The sequence below is a fragment of the Sceloporus occidentalis genome, unplaced genomic scaffold, assembly GCF_023333645.1.
Source record: "Sceloporus occidentalis isolate IW3139 unplaced genomic scaffold, rSceOcc1.0.p SCAF_1, whole genome shotgun sequence".
Taxonomy (NCBI): Eukaryota; Metazoa; Chordata; class Lepidosauria; order Squamata; family Phrynosomatidae; genus Sceloporus; species Sceloporus occidentalis.
The window spans coordinates 64194651-64219724 of record NW_028316981.1 but is presented as its reverse complement, the minus strand read 5'-3'; the positions used below and the strand labels follow the sequence as shown (position 1 = coordinate 64219724).

The following is a 25074-nucleotide window of genomic DNA, read 5'->3' as shown; positions in this document are numbered from 1 at the left end:
GGTGCAAGGGGTGGGGGCTTTGGGGGCAAGGTTTTGGGGCAGAGCAAAAAGGGCCCACTTCCCAGCCTTACTTCAGAACAGGGATAGCGACTGGGGGGCACCAGGCCCTCTCTCTCCCTGTCCTGCATGGCTTTACTCTGAAGTAAGGCTGAGCAGGGATGGGGGAGCACTGGGCCCTTTGCCTCCCTGCTGCATGTGTCACTTGCCCATCAGGGGTGCTACCCGGTGCAGTCTGCACCCTCGCACCCTCCAAATGACGCTACAGTGTGTAAAGAGTTTGATGCCACTCTTCATATGCAAAGGTGCTTTAGAAAACTTAAAACGTATGTAGGAGTACGTTTGGCCATTTAACACTCTTTAAGATTGATCATATTTTGCTCCCCATCTTATTGTGCCCCATTTCTTTTCACATATACACCAAATTGGAAAACAAAGTGGTGGATAGAAAAATTTTAAGTGTTCAGCTCTACAGTATCTGACCTGGACAATTCTTTCACAGATACATCCTATGAAGTATATAGAATCATAAACTGAAGCAAATAGTCTCTATCTCATAGGGATGTAAATACCCAAGTATTCGATTTTTGCATGAAAATTGTGGCGGTTTTGTAGAAAAACCATGTTTTTCATGCAAAAACACTGTTTCTAGATAGCCACATTCTTCTGCAAGATTTGTGAAATTGTTGTGGGAAAAACCAGCAATCTTATACAAAAAGTGGTTATCTGGAATACTTTTTGTACAAAATTATGTTTTTTTATAAACAATCCCCCCCCCCTCACAAAATAATGTTTACAAATAGCTCCATAATTTCTCTGTGTAAGATTTCTGGTTTCTGGAAAGAAGGAAAAAGGGTGTTGTACACAACAATAGGATGTGATCATCAGGAAATTGCTTGGGTTTTTGTATTAAAAAATGTTTCCAGAAATAACACATAAATGAGTTTGCGGGGGGGGGGGGGGGTTTGGTGAAAGACTACCAGTTTTTTTCATGTAAAAATAAGCACTTTTGCTAAAAAAAAAAAACCCACCCCACACCCATATGGATATCTGGAAACCTTTTTGTGGGCAAAAGTGACTTTTTTGCAAGAAAAACAGATTTGTGTGTGTGTGCATTCTCCCACATTATTTCTGTACAGAATAATTTCCTAAAACACTTTGAGATCTCTAAACAGTGAAAACTGCACAGAATTCTTGCTATTGTGTTATTTTTTTCTGACCATTTTTAAGCAAAAAATGAGTAATGGCAATTATTCTTTCCATTTCTAGTTTCTCTCTCGCTATAATTCTACCACTGTAATGGCACACTTTGGAATTACAGCTTTAGCTGTTAGTCAGAGGTTAATAAAATATTATTTCTCCATTAACCTCCATGATGGCATGATTAAATGCACCGGAGGTTATCCAGAGACAGACTCCCATGGATAGAAGGACTTAGAAGCCTTCCCATCCACCAGGGCCTTTTCACTGGTGGAAGAGAAAGCAAAGATGTTAGATAGAAGTTCTTACCTTGAAGTGAAGTCCAAATTCCAGCTCCAAGCGATGGAGCTATTAAGGACTGTTTTGTCTTGTATGGGTAAGATGCATGGCATCATTTGATGTATGAAGTATGTATTTGTGGCCAGAGTGGGTAAAGGTTAATAGCTGCAATAGCATAAACTACCAATTTCTTTCTACTATTACTGTGAAAGCTGTCGTTTTGGTTCAGTGTAGAAACCATCTTGGAAGTGAATAATTACAGCAGGGAACAAAAGAGCATCATTACTAAAAGAAAGTGGACATGTATGCAGTTTCTTTCACAAGCATGATATCAGTCTGGTAAACAACGTATGTAATTTCACAAATTCTTACATTCTGACTTGTTCAGATATTACAGATGTCCTAGAGTTTTAGTCCTTTATCACTGAGCATATTTGCATAAAAACATAATCATTATTTCAGAAGTATTCATTTTCTCCTGCTGCTTATTGCTCTACCTGAAGCCTCCTAAACTCACCACCCCATGAAATTAGTCATCCCCACATCTATAATCTGTGATGTCACAACGAGCAGTTTGACCTTTAGGTGAGAATTAATTTTCCTATTGATTTTTCATTGTAGCATGCAGACATTAGGCGATTAGGCAGATTTAAATGAGAATGAAAATCAGGGTAGCTATAGGAGAACCTAAGTAGTTAATAATAATTCAGAGAAAGAATCTTTTATAAGTAAAAGCAGAACTTTGATTTAAATCATAGGAGAATTTTTGATACTTTAATTTCTAACAAGGGAGCTCTTATTATCCAATGAACTAATAGCAGTAGCTGACACAAATTATTCTGAATTGAAGTAAATTGTACGCCTCACACAAAACTGAAGCAAGTGGGAGGAGGGGCAGGGTTAGGGAAATGGCAAACAGTGAAAGATTCACACACACCACAGTCCAAATCTCATTCAGACTCCTCAGAAGCTGCTTCAAAGTTCTTCTGATCATGGACCTCCAAATCATGTTTATTTTGGCCCTAAATAAAGGAGGAGGAAAACAGTTCATCACCCTGACTGCCTCCATAATCTTGCCTGTAAGACATGCTCTGCTAAACCCTGTATTCTTTTGGCACGCTTATAGTTTAAGCATGTTATTGCCTCTGTCTATATGTGTTACTGCTCTCTTGACAAAAACTGGAATGCTCAGCAGCTTTGATGTCCAAGAATATCATCTGAGAATAAAATGTCTACACACAATTGATGCGTGTACCTCTTTCCCTCCACCCTCCATTCATTTGTTGTACTCCAATTTACACTACATCTTTGATTGTCTTTTCTACTGCAGTGCATGATAAATGTTCTCAGGGACTAAATCAGATTCCCTGCCTTTTATCTTATGCTACCAAGGCTCATGTTAACTATACTCCCAGTACAGATATTATTAATACTTTGCATCCTTACTTTCCACTCATGCTTTTGTTTATCTGTTCAGAGGGGTCTCATTCACATTACTAAATAATAATAATAATAATAATAAAACTTTTATTTTTACCCCACTTTTCTGTGATGAGACAATCAAAGCGGCTCACAATATATTAAAATATCCACAATTACAACATTATGTCCCAAATTCCTCCCTTAAAACAGGATTAAACATGTTACAATTAAAATATCTATTAAAAACACAATTAAAAAAACACAATAAAATATAACAAGGACAGAGCGGTGGGCTAATACATGATGTGGGGGCAGTCATTCTGCGGCTGGGCACTTTTATTCAGGAAAGGCCTGCCGGAAGAAGTCCGTCTTGACAGCTTTTTTAAAGCTGTCTAGGCTTGCAATTTGACAGATGTCCGGCAGGCCATTCCATAATTTGGGAGCAATTGCAGAAAAGGCCCTCTGGGAGGTAGCAGTTAGTTTGGTTTTTAAAGGCTGCAATAGATTCCTCCCATAGGACCTGAAGGTGTGGGGCGGATTATATGGGAGCAGGCGATCCCTCAAATAGGTTGGACCCAAGCCATGTAGGGCTTTAAAGGTTACAACCAACACCTTGTACTGTGCCCGGAAACTAATAGGCAGCCAGTGAAGAGATTTTAGGACGGGTGTTATTCGGTCACTCCTAGTTTTTCCGGCGACCAGCCTGGCTGCCATATTTTGCACTAGTTGAAGTTTCCGGACTAGGCACAAGGGTAGCCCCATGTAGAGCGCATTACAGAAATCAAGTCGTGAAGTTACCAATGAATGTACAACAGTTTCTAGGTCCTTTACTTCCAGGAAAGGGCGCAGCTGGCGTATCAGCCGGAGCTGATAGCAGGCGCTCCTAATCGTTGCATTCACTTGGTTCGTCATGTGAAGCAATGGATCTAGCAGTACCCCCAGACTGCAAACACAGTCCTTTGTGGAGAGCGTGACCCCATCTAGGACTGGAGTTTGCAACCCTATACCTGGTTTGGGGGCCCCTACTGTAAGTATCTCTGTTTTGTCTGGATTCAGCCTGAGTTTGTTTTTCCTCATCCAGCCCATTACCACTTCAAGACACTGATTGAGGGGAGAAATGCCATCTGTTGTCACAGCTGCTGATCGGGATACGGAGAAATATATTTGGGTGTCATCAGCGTACTGATAACACCCTTCCCCATGTCTGTGAATGATTTCTCCCAGCGGCTTCATATAAATGTTGAATAGCATTGGGGACACTATGGCGCCTTGAGGGATGCCACATTTAAGCTCCGTTTTCGAGGAGCAACTGTCCCCAAGCATCACCCTCTGGAATCTACCGGAGAGGAAGGACCGGAACCACTGGAGTGCAGTACCACCAATTCCTAACTCTCCCAGGCGTTCCAAGAGAATGTCATGATCTATTGTGTCAAAGGCCGCTGAGAGGTCTAGAAGTACCAACAGGGTCACGCTTCCTCTGTCAATGCCTAGACAAAGATCGTCAGCCAGAGCAACCATGGCAGTCTCCACCCCATATCCCGTCCTGAAGCCGGTTTAAAATGGGTCTAGATAATCGGTTTCATCCAAGATGACTTGGAGTTGAAGGGTGACAGCCCTCTCAATCACCTTGCTCAAAAATGGCAGATGGGATACAGGCCTATAATTCTTCATATCCAGGGGGTCCAGGGAAGGTTTTTTCAGGAGTGGTCTAACAACCTCCTCCTTTAAGAAAGTTGGAACACAACCTTCCCTAAGGGATGCACTGATGACATCTCTAAGAAATGCCATCAAGGCATCACCCCCTGGATGGCCAGCCATGATGGGCAGGGATCAAGGGGGCAAGTTGTCTTCTTCACATTTCCAAGGATCTTGTCACATCATCGGTACTCACGAACTCAAACCGATCTAGTTTAACTTCAATAATGGGTTTACTGGACACCTCATCAGTCGATTCTGCTGCAATCCCGGCATCCATGTCGGCTCTTATCTGAGAGATTTTATCTGCAAAGTAGTTGTTAAAAACATCACAGTAGGCCATTGCCGGGTTAAGTAAAGGGTTCTGCACAGGTGGTAGCACAGTTATAGCACTGTGATTCAAATTTCACAGCCATTGCAACATCCCATGGAATGCTAGGATTGGCACTTTAGGAAGGTATTTCCAGATTTAATTAAAAATAAAAACTGGAAATAGCCAGAGGGCCACTTCTTTTTTCCCCTGACTTTGAAAGTGCCGATTTGAAAAGACCTATGCACGATTCTTGAAATACGTTGCGCTTGTGGCCTTCAAAAATGGAAAAGTCCATTTAAAAATTTGTTTCCTGTCCTTGTGGTGAGGTGTATTTGAACTGGGGTGTATTTGGAAAAAACTGCCTTTGAAGGCTGCTTTGGTTTGTTTTATACAGTTACTCATTCCTTAGAGCAGACAGGCACCATATTCTTTAATTGCTAGCAATCTTTCTTTTAACTGTTTAATTTTTTCCCCTGCCTTTTTAAAAATAATGAATCACCTTGAATATGGATTAGGTTTTAAAATTTGTTTTGTAGAAAGCTAACAGAAAGCAGTAGGAAGCTGATTAAAAGCAGTTTAATTAGCATTATTTGTTTTCGGAGCTCAGTTTTAGTTGTTATTATTGTTAGATTAAATATCTGCTAATTACTATATAATATCTCTGCAACTTTTCTACATCTGGTTGTTTGGTCATGAAATTAAATTAAAATTACGACTACAAACTCCAATTCCATGTCTCCTGCAGAGTTACATTTCTCGAGGCACTGACAACTATTGCTCCTCAGCAACAAAAATCAGACAGAAGGACCATATTGACTAAAGCAAAATAAACTATCAGGATTTATCATCTTTGAAATAATATGTTCCAATCATCTTCCCAGAGGCTGCTCTTCCACATGACATAATCACTTTTTAAAAAAAGCTGCCCTGGGATGCTTATTTTAAAAGTAGGAAACTTTTATTCTACTATAACATTATTTTCAATTAGTTTTATAGCCATCTTACTGACTGATTGGAGATATATAATTATTCTGTCAGAAGAATGCTAATGTAGATGAGCCTATTGTGGTATTATTGAATAAAACTTTTTTTACTGGCATAAAATGTCCCTTTTAGTTATAAGAATGTAAGAATTGGCTTGTTGAATCAAACTAGGGGAACATAGACCATCAGTGTGTCTCCAAATACAGCCATCTAGATGCCCCAAGGAACGCATGACAGACAGGCCATGGCATCTCATCTCTTTGCTCCAGTATCTAGAAATCCACATAGATTATCTCTGACATAATTAAATCTAAATTATGCACATACAAGTTCTTCTTTCATAGATTTTGTTTGCCAAAATCTTGTTTTCTACCCATATTTATATGTGAGCTTACAAGGCCATTATCACTCTGCACTAGGATATCTAACCTTTTATACAATTAATATAAGCTGATGTACCAGGATTTTTCTTTTTAATCTAGGGGAAACTCATGTATTAGAAAATGCAAAATATTTTCTATTAACAAATGCAAAAACTATGCAGCTCTTTCCTATTTATTTAGAAAAAATGAAATGAGAACACTACTTTACACTGATGAATTTATATTTTTATTAGATTTATCTGGATGAAATGCCAGAGCTCTAAAAAGTTCAGACAAATTTACTGTACATGGTAGTGTTGCATTATAAATTTGAATTTATTACTGTAAGCTTTTAAATAACGGGCACTTTCACATATAATTTAGAGGATATTTTTTTTCCTATCCAAAGGAGAGTAAGAATATTTTATTGGGCACTGGAATTAGGTGTCATTTGTTCCTACGTATGTAAACGGTTTGAAAAATCTTGAAAAAGTATTTTGGTGAATCTGTAACTGGTGCTCGTACTAATTTAAATTTATGTTATTGTCATGCATATTTTCATTAAAAAATACAATTTCCCACCTTTTAGATGAAATATAAGTAAAGAGTGGGTCCAAGATCCATCTAGGGACATTTGCACTGATCCAGCTGGAAAAAACAAGGTTCTGCCCCCTTCTCTCTTCTTCAGAGCACAATCTACCTGCCACTGAACCAAATGAATGCAAAATGTTGTACCTTGAAATCAGTTTTCAGGCTGTAACAAGCAACATGTGGGAGAATGATGGGGAAATCAGGACTCTTTAACACTAGCTGACCATCTGGGAATGCAAAAAACTAGCTGGGGCAGTCCTGGCTGATCCATACAAGGATCCAACTGATCTATGCTCCTACATACAGTCAGGTGCTACTGGGAAGCTTAGTTACATGCACCCTTTATTACAGTTGCCCCCCCCCCCCCCCCATCTATGGATTTTGTACCCATGGATTCCACCATCCATGGACTGAATGTGTGTGTGTGTGTGTGCTTTTTCCCCCAGCCATCCATGGACATTATACCTGAGCAATCTGAGGCATCTGAGGAAGTAGACTGAAGTCTATGAAAGCTCATGCTGCCAATTTCTTTCTTTCAATTACTCTCAAAGCGGCTACAAGATCTTTCTACAAACGGATTCTACAGACTAACACGGCTATATCTTTGAATTTTTTATTATACCTTTTTATAGAAGGGATGCCATTTTACTATTCCATTGTATTTAATGGGACTTGAGCAACCATGGATTTTGGTATCCACAGGGAGTTCTGGAACCAAACCTCAGTGGATAACAAGGGCCAAATGTATATTCTGTCTGTCAAAACATTCTGCCATAGTGCTGGATGATAGTTACCTTTTATTCATATTTAAAATGTTATTTGAATACAAATCCACATACAGAAAACTTTCTCTGGGTATCTGAGGGTAAACATCTACTCCATGTGTCTTTCTCATTTTGGGAATCATTCTTTATTATTATTATTATTATTAAATTATACTTCAATACTTTGTTATTTTGCCATCTATTACATTGTGAAATCATTCAACAGTTTCTAATTCATCATGAATGAGGAATTATGATAGTCACAGTTTCTTTAAAAATATAGGTTTGTTTTTTTAAATCATTTCCCCCAAACCAATGGAGTCATGAGCATAAACAAGCTTCTAGACGGGGGGTCCAAAACAACATGTGCAGCAACTCCTTACCTTAAGTAAGCTAATACCTACCCATAACAATTCACCTGGGATGCAGAATACGAAACTTTCCATTAGTACCTGAATGGCCTTTGCTGTGATAAACATAGTCTGTTATGGCATTAGGTTTATTAGCCACAGCTCTAGTCAGAGCCAAGGGGCATCAGATGGAATAATAACAGTCACTCAGTGACCACTAAGATCCATTCTACTCAGGAATAAAGGATTTGTTCTATGCTGCCCTCTGAGGTTCAGGCAATTTGGACTGGCTAAGGATGAGGATTATGCTCTGCGCTTAGCTAGACTTCAGAAACCCAAAATTGATGGCTGGAGATGGAGGAAACAGTCTAGGATTTTTCAGAATCTCTATGGCTGGCCCCCAAACAGTCCAGTTTTATTTTTGGTTCAGAGCCAAAAGTAATACAAGAGAATATGTGGCAAATGTGACCATTTCCCATTCCTACTCTCTCCAAAGACTGCTTTTTCCTCTCATTGACCATAATTAAAACTGATACTCACCAATTTTGCATTTCTGCTGCTATTCACACATACAGTATAACCAGCTCATTCAAATTTATTAAAGGTCTCAATAGTGCTACGAGATTCCTTTGCATACTGATCCAGACTAACAATGCTATGTCTTTAAATTTTAAGATAGATTGTTTTAGATTCATGTTCTTCATCTCAAAACATTATTAATGCAATCAGATCCTACTTTCAACTGAATGGGTGTATCCTCTTTTCTTTTTCTTTTTTGGCATGCAGGGTTAATAAGCACATTACATAATGCACCATCTTACAGTGTTCTAAAAATGGGGCTGGCGCACTTTACCTTAAGTATGTTTTAATAAAATAGTCCCTCACCTGAAAGCTTTCAACATTTAACATTAGAGAACACTGAACATTAAAGATCTCCCAGGACCAATTCCTTCTCATCACACTGTTCACTTGTTAACTTCATGTAAGGCTTTCATGTACTACTCCCTCTTTGCTGTTGCAAGTAATTTTCTTAATAGTTTCACTAATCTTTTAACAGTTGACATTTAAGAATTTCTTAAAAGTGTGTAGAATCATTGTTTAAACTAGCATTATGTTATACAAAATGAACAATTGTAAAGCACTACAGTCTACCTGACTGAGGTGTGCAATCCTCAAAGACCAGTGTCCCAAGGAAGAAGAAGAGGGTGCATGCAAAGAGAACATAGAGATATACAGCAAATTCTGCCCAGCATTAAATTTCAAATATGTGTTTTACATGGATCACTTTGTTTTGAAAAAAAAAAAAATCACAGCTGTGTGGATACACTTAATCCTTACCACTCCACATGGGTTTTCTTGCCAAATATCATAAGGCCCCATCATTGCTATTTACAGTAAATGCACCTTCTGCATCAATAGAGCAACTTTTAGCATGACAACTATGCGGATGAAAGGGTTATTCCTTCTCTGCATGTGATACATTCCTGAACCAGGTAAGACCCCCAGACAGCTGCTACTTCCCAAAAGTAATCAGAGTTGAATATACTGGGAAAACTGAATTTTTAACAGAAAATATAGTTAATTATGTTTTAACTATTCACCAGGGAGTGATTATTAATGCCATGTTTTTATGTACAGGTATTAGTATGCACATACAAAACAACATGGAGAAAATAATGCAAATATCTATACTTGGGGTAAGTTATTATTTTGAGCACCTGTACTTATGTTGGTCTCCAATGAATGTTTTAGGATCATAGAACAGAATCATAGAAACGTAGAGTTAGAAGAGACCACCTCATGTATGATATTCCGAAGTCCTTCCATTATAGATAGGAACTGTCCCACCCTGCAGAAAGTACTAGCCTACAACTATCAGCAGCATATTCAATGGGGAGAAATTCTGGAAGGGCCACATGATACCCAGGGGAGCCTTACAAAATACAAAATGTGAAAAAATAATCTAAAAATCATCTTAAAATCCCAGGTAGAATGGCTAATGTTAGGAGAATACTTTCATTTGCCTCTTTCATCCTTATTTTCCCCCTATTGTTATTAGCTGGGAATATTGGAATCCTGGGAGCTTAAAATACTCCAGTAATATCCTGTATTTGAAGTACAATCCTAAGTGTACTCTCATCCAGCAGACAGTGAAGGAAGATAGCTCTGACCTATGTGCCTGCTCCAGTTTTCTATAGTATCTTCACCCATGTGACTCAGGGAGCTTGCCAAAACCTGAACAAATTGTCTGCTAATGGTCACTTTTTTGAGAAAATTACAAGAAAGGAAAAAGAGAGCAGGTGTGTGTGTGTGTGTGTGAATTTATAACCATACAGCTCTATGACAGTATATTTTCAAAATATGAAATACGTTGGAAGGAAAGAACTAAACTCTATATTCCATTTTTTTTCATTAGCATGATAGGAACTGTATATGAGTTTCATGAAGTTTCCCAATGACATCTAGTTTACATTTGAAATTATTTTGTACTCATTTGTTAGTAACAAGCTGATCCTCAACAGACAGCCCAGATACAATATGTGAGCATTAAAAGTCAAATAGCAGTAGATAAGTGGCACCACATCTGGACTTCACGTCAACTACTGACAGTCTTTCATTATGCTTTTAACTGATGAAACAAATGGAACACTGCAATATCATTCTTTACACATCTCAGGGGATCTCATTAACTATATCCGCAAACAGGAAGAGATTGCAGGAAGTCCTGATAGGATAGGCAGGAGAAAAAAAAGAAATGTTTATTTTCTCACTTCAAATTTTTTAAAAAAAAACCCTCATAGTAATGACTTTCAGAACAGTGCAAATTTTTCAGCAAATGATTAAAAGAAAAACATTGGAACAATGCTATAGCCTCCCATTAATGAAGCTTTATTTCAATTATATTTCACAGGGATTTTCAATACCATCAGCCATGGTATACCTCTAGACAAGTTCTCCTTGGACTAAAACACACTGCAGTTTCAGACCACTTTAACTGTCCTGATTCAATGCTAGGGAATTCTGGGAGCTATACTTTTGTGAGACGTTTAGCCTTTTCTGTCACAGAGCTCTGGTGCCACAATAAACTACAATTCCCAGGACTTCCTAGTAATGAGACAGGACAGTTAAAGTGATCTCAAACCGGATTATTTCTGCAGTGTGTTTTGGACCCTCCAGATTATAAATGGGATGTAACACTTGATAGTGAATCTGTTCCTAGATGGGATGGTTGATTCCAAAGTGTGACTTGCTCCTCAACACTTTGGTGTTTATCAATCTTGTTCCATTTACATGAAAAAAATGAGTGAGTAAAGAGTACAAGTAAGTGACACATTGAACTCTGTTTCTCATTTCCATCTAATGTAGGTGAGGCAGTAAAATGCTAAATTTAATACTGAGCATGGTAATGGAAACAGAAGGAAACAGACAAGGGATCAAGGCTGAAGATCAATCAAGATACAATGAAGGTGCCTTTCTATTGTAGAGTTAAAGCACTCTCTCTACAAGTCCCCTTCAGAATAGCAGAGTAGGAATATGGGATGCCCAAGAACACCAAGAATGAACTAAAACATGTTTTTTGATTAGGCATGACATCTATCTACCTTTAGTGGTCCCTATCCATTTTTTGGTTGACACAACCCCCTCCCAACCCCTCATACAATGCAATGTGGTGTTTATGTGGAAAACTGCCTGAAATTTGTCCCCAATAGTTTATCTCTATGCATTGTCCAGAATTCTCCAGAAAAGGTCCAAAGTATTCTCAGTGAGCTCAGAAGTAACTTCCAAATCTGGCTGATCCATGGCCCAAAATCAGGGTGTGTGGAAAACCCTGCTTTAGATTACAGTAAGGACCATGAACTTTAGAACTGGCTCCAGCCTTCTAGGGTGGAGCTGGGACACAGGATGGAGGCGGGGATTATCGCATACTAAATTGATGCCTAATCGCTACCTGCCATCAGCCTGTGTCTAAGCCAGGTCCCAGCCGTACTCTGCCGGCACTTTTTCGAAGTCAGAAAGCGTCTGACTTCAAAAAAGTGTTGGCGGAGCACAGCTGGGACCTGGCTTGGACCTGGGCTGATGGTGGGCTGCAATTAGGCGACAATTTAGCATGTGATAATCCTTGCCTCCATCCCGTGTCCCAGATCCAGCCTGGGAGGCTGGAGCTGGTTTTAAAGTTCATGTGATAAGCTTCAAAATCAGACAGTGTATCCAAAACTGGACCATCTCTCTCACACAAGAGTATAGCCCAGCATCACAAGAGTATAACTCAGCATAACAATTTCCTTTTCCTAGTGCACCCCACAAGCAATTTCCAAAACTGCTCTGCAGGACAGGAAAATTGACCAGAACATGTTTTCAGCACCATAGATGACTGCAGAGGTAGGCCATCAATTCCAGTGCTACTACAAATGTCATGTTGGATTCAAGCCAGGGCATCCTACAGGCACCAGATCCCATCTAATCTTAGAAGCTTAGCAGAATCACCCATGGTTAGTACTTGGGTGAGGGACCACTAAGAAATAGCTGGTGTTGTAGGCTATATTTCAAAGGAAGGAACTGACAAAACCATCTCTGAGTATTCCTTGACTAAGAAAACCCGATGAAATTCATGGAGTTGCCATAAGGCAATAGGAGACTTGAAGGTGTGTGTGTGTGTGCACGGACGCACACACACACATATACTCAACACACAAACATACAATGAATCTGTAGGTCAATTTATCATTTACAATCTAGTTGCTGTAATCTTGTGGTACTGAATATAAAGGTGATTCTCTTCTGCTATTATATGTCTCTGATTTTTCTGTATTTTTCTTAGTGCTTGCCTGAGGCTTGTGGACCTCTGCCACAAATGGTCTATTTGGCCACATCATCTTAGGTGAGCTTTAAAGACCTATTTAGTTAGAATTACCTTTGCATTTATTTTACTCTGCCATTGTTTGCTTTAGTGCTGTTTTAACTATTGTAATTTTGTTTGACTTTATCTTCATTATGCTGGGCTTAATGTTTCATTGTTAGTCATCTACTGTTATAATGATTTGCATGTTGGAAGTCAGCCTGAGCGAATTACTTTTTCACACCATGAAGTGTACCCCTGTGCAAGCTGAATTTGCAAACCTTTCTTCTGTTTTTATAGCTCTCCTTCAGAAAATAAAATTGAAGATAGTTATAATTTTTTTTAGATCTTCCATTATGCTGCTGTGGGGGGGGGGGGGGACAACTGCTGAACAGCTAAAACACACCTATGCTTTCTTGGGGGAGTTTCATTTAAAAGTATACCATCTATAAGAATACATACTTTTTATCTGAGTTCATAGAGATTTGCTTTCTCCATTCTGTATTCTTAATGCTTGTTTGACCTGGGAAGCAACCAGAGCAGCATTCTTTTCATTTGCTTTTGTTAATCACTTTCCCTGCTTAATAGCTGCTCTTCATTGCCTGTTCAAGCAGGGGCTTTTAATTATTGGTCTTCTCTCTCGTAATTACATTTTTGGTAGTAAAAACTGTGCTATTTTACTATAAAATGAAGATTTTAAAAATTGAGAGAAAATGGGTAATTAAAAGCTCCCACAACTGGTAGATACAGAAATAGACAATTAAGAGAAAAACTACTGCAGAGAAAAACAATAGGCCAAGGGTGGGGAAAATGTTACCCCCCTCAAGATATTCTTCTGCTCCCTTAAGCTATTTCCAGGGACCTCCAGAGTCCAGACTGCCTATTTCTTTTTGATCCCAAATCACTTATACACAGAAAAAACTACCTAAAAATGAGGTGGTTTGGCTTCCCCCAATGGCCCAAAATAGGACCAAATGGGAGCAGAAAAATGTGACATTCCAGGATAATGTTTCTGCCAGGGCAAAAACTGGCTTCTGTGGCACATGATTCATTTTGTTATTCATATTTGAGGTCAGGGAACTGTCTAATTAACAATTTGTAAGCTTTTTTGTAGGTTTTTCAGGCTGTGGCCATCTTCTAGAACATGGCCACATAGCCCGAAAAACCCACAAAACACTTTGGCTGCCGGACATGAAATCCTTCTACTTCACAATTTGTAAGCTGCTTTGAGAGCCTTTTTGGCTGAAGAGCAGGAGTATAAATACTCTAAATAAATAAATAAATAAATAAATAAATAAATAAATATTTTATGTCAAGCCATCTTTGACATATGGTGACTCTAGGAATGAGAGATCTCCATGAGCCTCAGCCATTAACAGCCATGTTCAGGATTTAGAAGCTCAGGGTTATGGCTTCCTTATCTTAATCAATCTGCCTTTAATATAGTCTTCCTCTTTTCCCGCTGCCTTCCACTTTTCTAAGCATTATCATCTTTCTCAGTGATTATGTCATCCCACAGTATGTCCATCCCTGTAAACCTCAGCACTTATGAGGAAGAGACTGAAATCACACGGAGGAAACTTTTAACTAATATTACTGTGGCATAGTGGTTTGAGTGTTGGACTATGACTCTGGAGACCAGGGTTCAATTCCCAGCTTGGCCATGAAACCCACTGGGTGACACTGGGCAAATCACATACTCTCAGCCTCAAGAAAGGCAATGACAAACCTTCTCTGAACAAACCTTGCCAAGAAAACCCCATGATAGTTTCACCTCAGGGTTGCCATAAGTGAGAAATTACTTGAAGGCACACAGCGACAACAAATCTTTCCTAAATCACACTTACTTGTAAAGAAACAGAGTAGCATCTTGGAAAAGGAATGGCTAGACAGTATTGTGCTACCTTAAAACATTTCTGTGAAACCTCTGCCATCTGGAATGTTCTGGCTGCAGAGGCTTTTAGAATATTTAGCTCATGTTGCTGGCAACAGAGGAAAAGAGAGAGGTAAAGTGTGCACAAGGGTCGCAAATGATCATATGTGTGCATGAAAGGGAAACAGATAAAGAGAAAAATATGTTTAGCTCAGTAGTTCTCATCCACCTTTATAAGTGTTTTCCATATTCTGTTATACCAACCCAAAGTGAAGGTGGTTTCTTGGTTTTTCATTTTAGTACCACCCTCCTCTCTTTATATCTACACACCTTACTATTTATGACTACAGGGTACAGTTATGGGTACTTGCATGGTTCCTTCTTATGCAAAACTGGAAAATAACATCCTTAATGAGGCAAGTGAAAAACCTTACACATGGTGGCGATACATTTACAACATCTTTATGGCTGGAACAAAGAAAGGAATGTTAAGGAATATTTATTTATCTATTCTATCCATCCTACAATCAAGTTTATATCTAGTAACACAATTGAATATCCTTACATATATCCCTTTACTTGGGTGTCCTCCTCACCAATGTGAATCACAAAATTGTCTCAGATCTCCAGGCTGGTGTTCATGCTTACCTGGGCTGGATATCGTGCCACCACAGCACATGAAGTATTGTCTACGGCTCTAAAAATGAGACACATCTGTAACACTGAAGAAAACTACCTTGAAAGGACCAATAAACCAAAGCAACATCTACTTCAAAGGGGACACCTTTCTCATATAATTGATGACAACATGAGAAAAGCAGCCATTATTTTGAGAGAAAATCTTATCCATGAAAGACATGAGCCAAGTAACAGATTCCCTTTGTGGTAGATTTCCATCTAGAATCTCCTAGCTACCACATGGCAATAGAATAATAGAATCGACTTGAATCGTAGAGTTGGAAAGGTCTATCGATGCAGGATCTCCAGCTAAAGCATCCCCAGAAGTTATCTGTCCTGCTACTTTTTGAAGACAGCCATAAAAGGAGACCCCACCACACCTCTAGGCAATTGATTTCATTGCAAAACCATTATTAATGTCAAGAAGTACCTTCTAATGTTTAATCAAAATCCATCTCCTGTAACTTAAAATCATTAGACCTAGTCCGACTTTGTGGGTCAGCAGAGAACAAACCTATTTAAAAAGTGCAATCATATCACCAATCTGTCTTTCTCTTCACCAAGCTGAATATGCCCAGCCCCTTCAACTTGTCTTAATATATTTTGATCTCCATATCTCTTATCATTAATTGCTCTTCTATGACCCTGCTCCAACTGGTCTATATCCTTAAAATAAAGCAACCAGAACAGGACACAGTACTGCAGATGAGGTCTGATCAGTGCAGAAAGTACTGGGATTATTTTTTCCCTTGATTTGGAAACTATGCTTCTGTTAATGCAGGCTAAAATAAAATCTGTCTTGTTGCTGCAGCATCAGACTGCTGACTCATGTTATGATCAACAATAAGCCCAAAGTCCTTTTTGCATGTGGTACTGCTGAGCCACGTATCCTTCATACTACAGCATGCCCGCTCCATATGCAGGCACACCATAGGCAGCTTCCCATTTACACAGAAGCCGCACTGCCATCTATTGAATGGTGCGCATGCCGCGAGCACAAGCCCCATTCTATTGAATGGGGCTCAAGCTTATGTGGTATTTACCTTACATGGGGGTTACGGAATGGATCCCCGCGTAAGGCAAGATTCCACTGTATACGTGTGCATTTGGTTTTTTCTCATTCCAGGAAAGAATGGCCTGTTACAGACAGGCCAAAATAAAGCTGCTTCGAATCAGTTTGGAGGTATGGTATTTCAATGATGCATGCGTCCTAAGAGTCCAAATGCTGCACCAAAGCCGCACTCCATTCCTAAGGACTGGAGTGCAGCTTTGGTGCAGCATTTGGACTCTTAGGACGCATGCATCATTGAAATACCATACCTCCAAACTGACTCGAAGCAGCTTTATTTTGGCCTGTCTGTAACAGGCCAATGTTCCTTTTTATTTATTCTGCCTGCCATTTTCCAATTCCAAAGGACAAGGAAAACAATGTTGGGGTAGGCTTTGCCAAGTTCTGGTATCCTTGCTTTGCCAAGTTCTGGTATCCTGTATAACTCACCTTTCTTCCCCAAAGGTGTTCAGAATAGCTAGCAATACCATACTATCCAACATCACGCAGATAAAAAAATGGCACACAATAGACAAGCAACATCAGAGTGTGACCAAAATGTTAGTAGTGAAGAAGAACACACAAGCTAGGAGAGGCTGCAGCAGTTTGCTTTTGTCTGAGTCTACAGGAAAGGGCAAGACTCCACCCCATGTCCTCTCCCTTCTTGTCTCCCTTCTCCTGAGTTGAGTGCAAACTATTTTTGCATTATGAATTTAGTTTGCCACCCCTAAAGTAGGACAAGACAAAGGGGAAAAGTGGGAGGAAGAGAGAGAAACTGGAACACTTTAAAAATAGGTGAACCAGTGGGATGACAGAAGATTAACTGAGACTGTCCCTGCCAGACTGGGAAAGTTGGAAGGTATGCTTTAGAGCTGAAAGCAACTTGATTCAAATATAACATAAAATCTTCATTAAATGATAACATAAGAGCCAATCAGTTTAAAACACAATAATAAAAGATACATCCAGCACAAGAGTTTCCAGCAGGACATCAACTCACCTGTCAGACTGATCTGAATAAAAATGTCTTTGCCTGCAGGTAAAATGAAAACAGAAGATGTTTCCCTTTAGGAGGGAGTTTCACTATGTATATTCAGTGATTTAATAGGGATGCATATTTGTGCTTGAATGCATGCAAGCAAGAAAGGGGGTGGGACAGAAATGGGGGAACAGATATGCTCTCCTTAATTAATGCAGGAGGGGATCTTACATAGGAATGGGATTTGTATTGGGGGGGGGGGGGACCCAAATGGCTGAAAAACACATTATTGGATTGTTGAGAAACCTTGCTAAGAAGAATCCTAGCTTGATGAGAATCTTTACAGTTTGCGACTTATCCTGCACAAAATTCAAACAGAAAACAGCACAATATTTTTAGATTGTTATTTGATGTTTTAACGCTGTTTTTTGCTGTTTTTATACTGTCTTTTTAACGTGTACACCGCTATGATCTTGAAAAAGGAATAGCGGTATATAAGAATAAAGTATTATTATCATTAATATAACAGCATTTTGTGTACAGAAAATGATATTTTCTATTTTATAACATTTTTTTATTTTTCTGCACAGAAAAATTATTTCTATTTATCTTTATTTTTCTGTACTGTATGATCTTATCCCAAGGAAAAGGCAGGGTATAAATCCAATAAACAAACGGACAAACAAGTAAGTATTTTCTCTCTTGAAAAAGCTGTTTCCTGCACAGAAAATGCTATTTTCTTCTCCAAAACAACCATATGTAAATTTTGCACAGAATAAGTCCTACATTTTTAATAGGCCTTAAAAATGGCATTTTAAAAAAGACTTTCACAGCAGGGTGTGCATTTGCTATTTTCTCCAAGAAGAAAATGAGTGAAGAATTACTTCCCAACTCCTAAGCATTCAAGAAACACTGGAAATACAGAAGATTTATCTCAGCTTTAGGAGACATTTAGTGGACAAGCAGACAAGCTTTTCTGCAGTACTTTAAATTATATCATACAAGATTACTGTATATACATTTTTACCGAACACAGATATGTCACCATTTTTACTGTCCTTTCTCTGGTTCAATAGCCAGATTTTAAGGAGCTCCCATAACTTTAACTGTCCTATTGCTTAAATATTTTAACATTCTTTGTTCATCTATTATTACCATTAATTGGCAACCAGATGGCACTTCTGGTTAAATCCAATGGAACAGACGCCCTTTGTTTAAGTTCCAGAAGTGAATTAATTGACAGAGAATTTTTAACTAGAAATACAAGGTAGGTTATTGGGGAAATGGCACCACCTTCAGTTTTTATAGCTACAGAACTGTTATTGCAATGTTTATTGTTTCCATAATTTCCTTATGTACTTTATTCCTTTCCAGTTTCATTTTTCAGTGTATTTGAACATTCAGATCTCTGAATTTGAAGGGCAATGCATTTATTTACATTTATGGCAGGTCAAATGTGATGTAGTACAAGAAAAACAATTAGATTTTCTCTACAGGCAGTCTCAAGATGCATTGTTTGCTGGTAATATTGGTTTCTTTAAAATACTAATTTAGAAAAATACTATAGAATTTCAATCAAATTCTCCCTCTCCTCACCGCCTCTTGTTTTATGTGAGAAAACACAGGATATCAACATCTATAAGGAGAGGGAATCCTTGTCAAAACAAACCATTTAGATGTATAGAAAATAATGTTCTAAATAATGAAGATTTTCACACGACATCGCTATATCGTTCCTTTAACATCCCAAAGTGTAGTGGAATCGTCATAACAGATAGACGATTCTAAAAGATTTTGACATGAGGCTGTTAGTGTTCTTAAATCATTGCTGAAACATTACTGTGTCCAGTGTGTGAATGTAACTGTTTTGAAATCGTTTTGTAATCATTTATTGCTGAATTCTGATATATCAACGTTTTAAGAACACTAATAGCCGCATGTAAAAATCTTTTGGAATCATCTATCTGTTATGACGATTCCACGACACTTTGGGATGTTAAAGGAACAATATAGCGATGCCGTGTGCAAATCTTCCATATCTGAGCCAGAGAATTATAACATAATTTTCCTGATTGGGGTTTTCCAACAAGACTTGGTCACTAGTGGATTGTATGTTCCACAAGGGTAGCAATGAACACTTTTTAATTGTTACTTCTTCCAGGAAGGGCATTGTTCCAAAAACACCTCAGAGGGTGAAATAGCATTTGAACCAACCACAGTTGCTGAACATTCTGGGGCCTTGGCATCAAAAGCTTGTGATTTGGGATACTGAATCTTTTTTTAATTAATGATACTGGTTTAGCAGTGGTGTCACTGGTGGGGGTGCAGGGGTATGGACTGTACAGGGTGACACTCCAAAGAGGGCTGTTACCCATCAGGCTGGTACACCTGACACAGCTGCTAGGTGCGTGAGAAAGGGGGTTGTATCTCTTGCTTGCTTGCCCAGCAGCCATGGCAGTTCCTTCCATTTGGGTACAGCCGGAGCCCAAATGGACCTCCACGGTCCTGGCACTGCCCCCTCCAGAAGCAGGGGCTGCTGGTGGGCCTAGCCCTTCCACTTGAGCTTTGGTGTGGTTGTAGCCATGCCAGAGCCCAAATGGTCCTCCAGGTGTTGAGGTAGTCTTCTCCTTCCGCTACCCTCTGCTGACACCAACCCTCAGTACACCACTGGGGTTAAGGTGAAGATATTATTATGCTACATGAAGGCAAGAATCTGAACAGGCCCCATATCATTTTTAAAATCTGTGTCATTGTGCTTCAAACTCATATATTACATAGAATCCAAATTACTGTTGTTGAGTTCATATATCCAAGAATGAGGGAGTTTAGTTACGTAGCCCACGACTGTGCAGAAATGATTAATCATTAGGTTAGAAGTAGAAAAAAATATAGCATTTTTGAGGAAACACACACACACGTGTGTGTGTGTGTGTGTGTGTGTACTGAACATTAACATTCTTAGACTGAGGAAGTGGGAAGTCAATTTTTGTTTGGGTTTGCTGTATTATTTATATTATGTTGATGGTTTATATAGTTTGTATAGTTTTATATTCATAGTCTTAAATGGACGAAGGAGTTGGAGAGATTAGGGGTGGGGTAGTTTAGCTATTTTGAATAAGGCTGCTAGTGTTTTATATGTGGGTTTGGTTAGGGTTTGGAATGTTTATGCTATGAGTGCATTGTATATTTTTTTATTTTGTATTTATATGGTTCTGTTTTTCCAATTTAATAAAAAGATTTATTAAAAAGTAAATGATTAATCATCAAACTATAATATTGTTATTTGTATCCAGTGCACATTTTAGAAATGTACTGTTCCTTTAGGAACCATGTTACACAAAATATAGGAATGTGCATATTGTTCTATCACCTAGAGTGGCTTGCTCAGCACACCTCTTGGATGGTCTCAATTTACAGCTAATTATATGCTAAATTCACTTTTAATTTAGTCCTAGAAGGCAGAGTGTTGTATGGGGACCACTGAATGAGTAAATGGGTGTACCAGCTGTCCAGTCAGCTTGACATTCCCCTTTGCCCAGTCCCTTCTGGTCTGACTGATACTGATTAAACTTAAATGTATGAAATGTTGGGCTTTTGGTTTTATGTGAATAAAATATCGATAGATTAATTTGCAAGAAAACAATTATCTAGTCAAATGCAGGATAATCATAATTTACATGTGATTTTAACTGAACCAATATAGGAGCCTTTGGCTGCTATCTGGGTCAATCAGCCTTAAAAGTATCTAATTAAGTCACTGAAACCTATACAAGGATAGAAGCTGTTAAAGCTTAGTTGATTTAGTCAACAACATCTTTACTATTTCATCAGCCTAGAAAAAAATGTGGTAAAAACCACTGGGCATGATACAATTTGTTCTTTAGTGTCCTTTTTTGTAGTTTTTATTTGGGTGATTCTCTTCCCCCTCTTCCATTTCCCTCACAATGTATTTTGGACGTATATGAGAAAGCTTGTACACTGCAGATGGGGCCACTATTGAAGTATTTCAATGCCAGGCAGTAAATACAGTAACCATTATATTTAAGTTATAAGTATTAGCTATAATTACAACTGACTTTCATGGCCTATACTTATCTATAAAAAGGCATTTTGTTAAAATACAGGTCACACTAAGAGGTATGCTTCATTCTGACTGGATACAACATAGATGTATTCAAATATAACACTATGGTAAAGTTTTCTTGAATGAGAAAATTGCATGTCTTTCTGAATAAATGTACAGAACTGAGTTTGAAGTTATATTTTTATGCTAATTTGGACCAGTAAAGAATGCTTTTCTTTCCATTTTGCTTTCTACTATGTTGATTTTTTCCATCTACAAAGGATATATTGATTTTTTTTTTACCTGTTATCTTATCATCTCGCTGTATGAAAGAATATAAGATAACTAGGTTTTAACAGGAAGAAACAACAAGCAAGCAAAGAAACAACAAAACTGCCATAAAAATAAGGTGCTCTACAGACTTAACATCTCACTATTTGCAGGTTGATCTTGACAAATAAAATCTAATTATCTGCCATGCCCTGCCTCGAGGAGCCTGGGATGGACTCTTAGTCACAGAATGAAGGCTCCGATAGAGAGCCTGAGAACCCAGAGGACATGTCAGACCTGCAGGCACAAGAGCAAAATCCCCAGCAGCCACAACCCTCAGAGGAAGATGCAGACTTACCTATACCTACTTGAGCCAAGTGTCATTACGACAAAGAAAGCTGCAGACACTCAGAACACTTATATAGGATGTATGCCGCAATTAGGGAGCACCTATGAGACCTGGATGGGCTATGAACAACCCAGCACCTCCCTCGGATGAGTGTTCATAGAATCATAGACTCACAGAGTTGGAGAGTCCACAAGGGCCATCCAGTCCAACCCCCCTGCCATGCAGGAACTCACAATCAAAGCATCCCTGACTGATGGCCATCCAGCCTCTGTTTAAAAACCTTTAGAAAAGGAGACTCCACCACTCTCCAAGGCAGTGTGTTGCACTGTCAAACAGCTCTTACTGTCAGGAAATTCTCCCTAATGTTGAGGTGGAATTTCTTTTCCTATAACTTGCATCCATTGTTCTACCATTGTTCCAGGTCCCATTCTCTGGAGCAGCAGAAAAGAAGCTTGCTCCATCTCCAATATGACACCTCTTCAAAACAGGGCTATTATATCAGCTCTTAACCTTCTCTTCTCCAGGCTAAAAATACCAAGCTCCCTAAACCAACCTTTTTTTGGTTGAAGCAACGCTGATGCCATGTTCCATGACTGCCTGTATGCCTTGCACTCTGCTTGGACTCCTGATTACTCTTCTGGACTACCCTTTGGACTAGCTGACTGAACTGTGTACTGAACTGTGGATGGCTTGGACCAAACTAGACTGCCTCTGATTCTTGGTGAGCTCTGACTCTCTCTAGGAAACTCATGGGATGCTTCCGACTGGCTTATGTCCCAAAACAGGACATTATTTCTCCTATCCCCTGGAGCGGGGGAAAAGGTATACAGCCCACCCTCCACGTTTGCAGGGGTTAGGGGGACAAGATCCTTGCTTAAAGTGGAAAAAACATGAACATGTATGGGAAGGTGGGAGGGGTGTCTGAGCACATGCGCCTCTTCCCCCTCCCATGTGCACACCCCTCCCACCTTGCCCAGTGCTTTGGCCGGCTGAGGGAAGCTTCCCTTAGCCAGCCAAAACAAAGGATGAAGCAGGAGGGCCATGCACATGCTGTTCTCGGCTGCTCCCTCCCTCCTGGGCTCCCCCCCCCCCCCCAAGGGCGGGGAGAATGTGGAGGAGCACATGTGCACCCTTTCCGGCTGTGTCACTGAGAACCTTGTGAATGATCAAATCTGCAAATGTCAAACCCACGAAAGTCAAGGGCTGACTGTAATTCTTCTTTTAGAAAATGCTTATTTTTCTATTTCAAGAGATCTTCAAACTGAAGGAAATCCCCTAATTGAGGATCTCTAATATCTATTTTAGTAGGTTCTCTAGATGATTCAGAGATACTGCCAGAGCACTTTCACATGACTTTAAAAAGGCACAGGATAGATGGATTAAGACCGTACTTGAAGCCAGTAGGAATATAACAGTCACAGGGTGAAGCTCTTTCACTAACACACACACACATTTAGCCATGCATCTTGAGTATGCTTTTGAGTTTCATTTAGTAACACACACCTTAGAAAATACCACATCTTCACACACACACACACAATAATATTTCTTTATTAATTTCAAGCAACATATCTTGTGGAAATTAGAGGCTTAAATACTCTCGCTCTGCTTCCTTAGGCTCTTTGTGACATTATGCCAGCCAACGGACTTCCCTTCCCACACTAAATTGGTCTGCAGATTACATTCATCAGAAGGATCTGTTCTGTTAGTCACCTATATAATTTATCAGACCTTACCAAGTTTCCTGTTATTACCTGGTTTCAAATGTTCTAATAAAATATTGTAATATTGTGGACACTTTGATTTTATGTTTAAGAATAAATAAATACTGTACAACTAACTCCAAAATCCTACTGGAATCCCTTAAAATTCAAGGAACTAAAGATTTACAGTGTAATCCTTTGTATGTCTGTCAAAAATCTAATTCAGTTTAATGGGTCTATAGGAATGAAGCCTAAAGCAAATTTTACAAGAGATATTTGTTTTTGTTTTTAATACTGCACCTAAAATTAAATTTAGAAACTTATTTTAATTAGCTATTAGGATTTAGCAGCTTTGTGAATACTGCAAACCCCTTTGAAACCAAGACTGCAATATAATAATATTGTAAAAAATAATGAACATGAAATTCAAACTGGAAGCATAGCTTGTCAAGACTTGTTCAGCTTATTCATTTCACTTCACCACAGCTAATAATATGAATAAAGGTAGCTGAAAAACAGCTGTATCCTTAAGCAGCTTAATAGAGCTTTTATGAAGTAAACTCTGTAATCAGATACAGCATAATGAATATTTCAGATCAAAATGCTTTGAGGCACATCACAACATTGTTACAGTCGACTTAAATTTCCAGTTCACCCAAATTCTAAATAAGTTCACCCTTTTCTTTTATAAGATGTTACTTTAAATGATGCTTAGGATTATCAACACTTATTCGAAACATCTCAAAATCTAATTAAACACTACTGTTCTGCCTTTTTAAAAAAGAAGAATGTGTGTTCGTAGTAACAAACATCTTACATTAAATGCTGTTTTCATTAAATGTGCTGAGTTTTTCTTGAATAGGCTTGCCATGATATTAGCTGTATCTAACTAGCTAGGAGTCAGTCCCCATCTTAACACATTAGCAGACCACCTCATGGAGGATGAAGTTATCTATTAGTCACAATTGATATATATTTTCTCCAGTAACAGGTACAGTGTGCCTCTGAATGTCCATGGGTGGGGAGCATGAAGGGGAGGGAAAAGCTGCACATGTCTTGCTTGTGGGCTTTTCATAGGCACTTGGTTCACTGCTGTGAACGTAACGCTGGATGAAATAGGACTTGGATCTTATCAATCACAACTCTTCTCATGTTCTTATGCCACACTTATTTCATAATTCAGCTGTAGGATCAATGGTGAAGATCTTATTGGCTCCACTGGTAGCATTGCCCCTTGAAAGGTGATGGTGACCATGATGGCACAGAGGAAAGGAGAAGAAAGATGGCAGCAATTGCCGAGGGAGAAGAAGGCTGCTG

At 38.9% G+C, this 25074-nt stretch overlaps 1 protein-coding gene across 6 annotated transcripts in view; it reads right to left on the bottom strand.

Moving 5' to 3' along the window:
• Window positions 1–25074, bottom strand: part of IQSEC1 (IQ motif and Sec7 domain ArfGEF 1) — a 479651-nt gene that overhangs the window by 196062 nt on the left and 258515 nt on the right. The window lies entirely within an intron of this gene.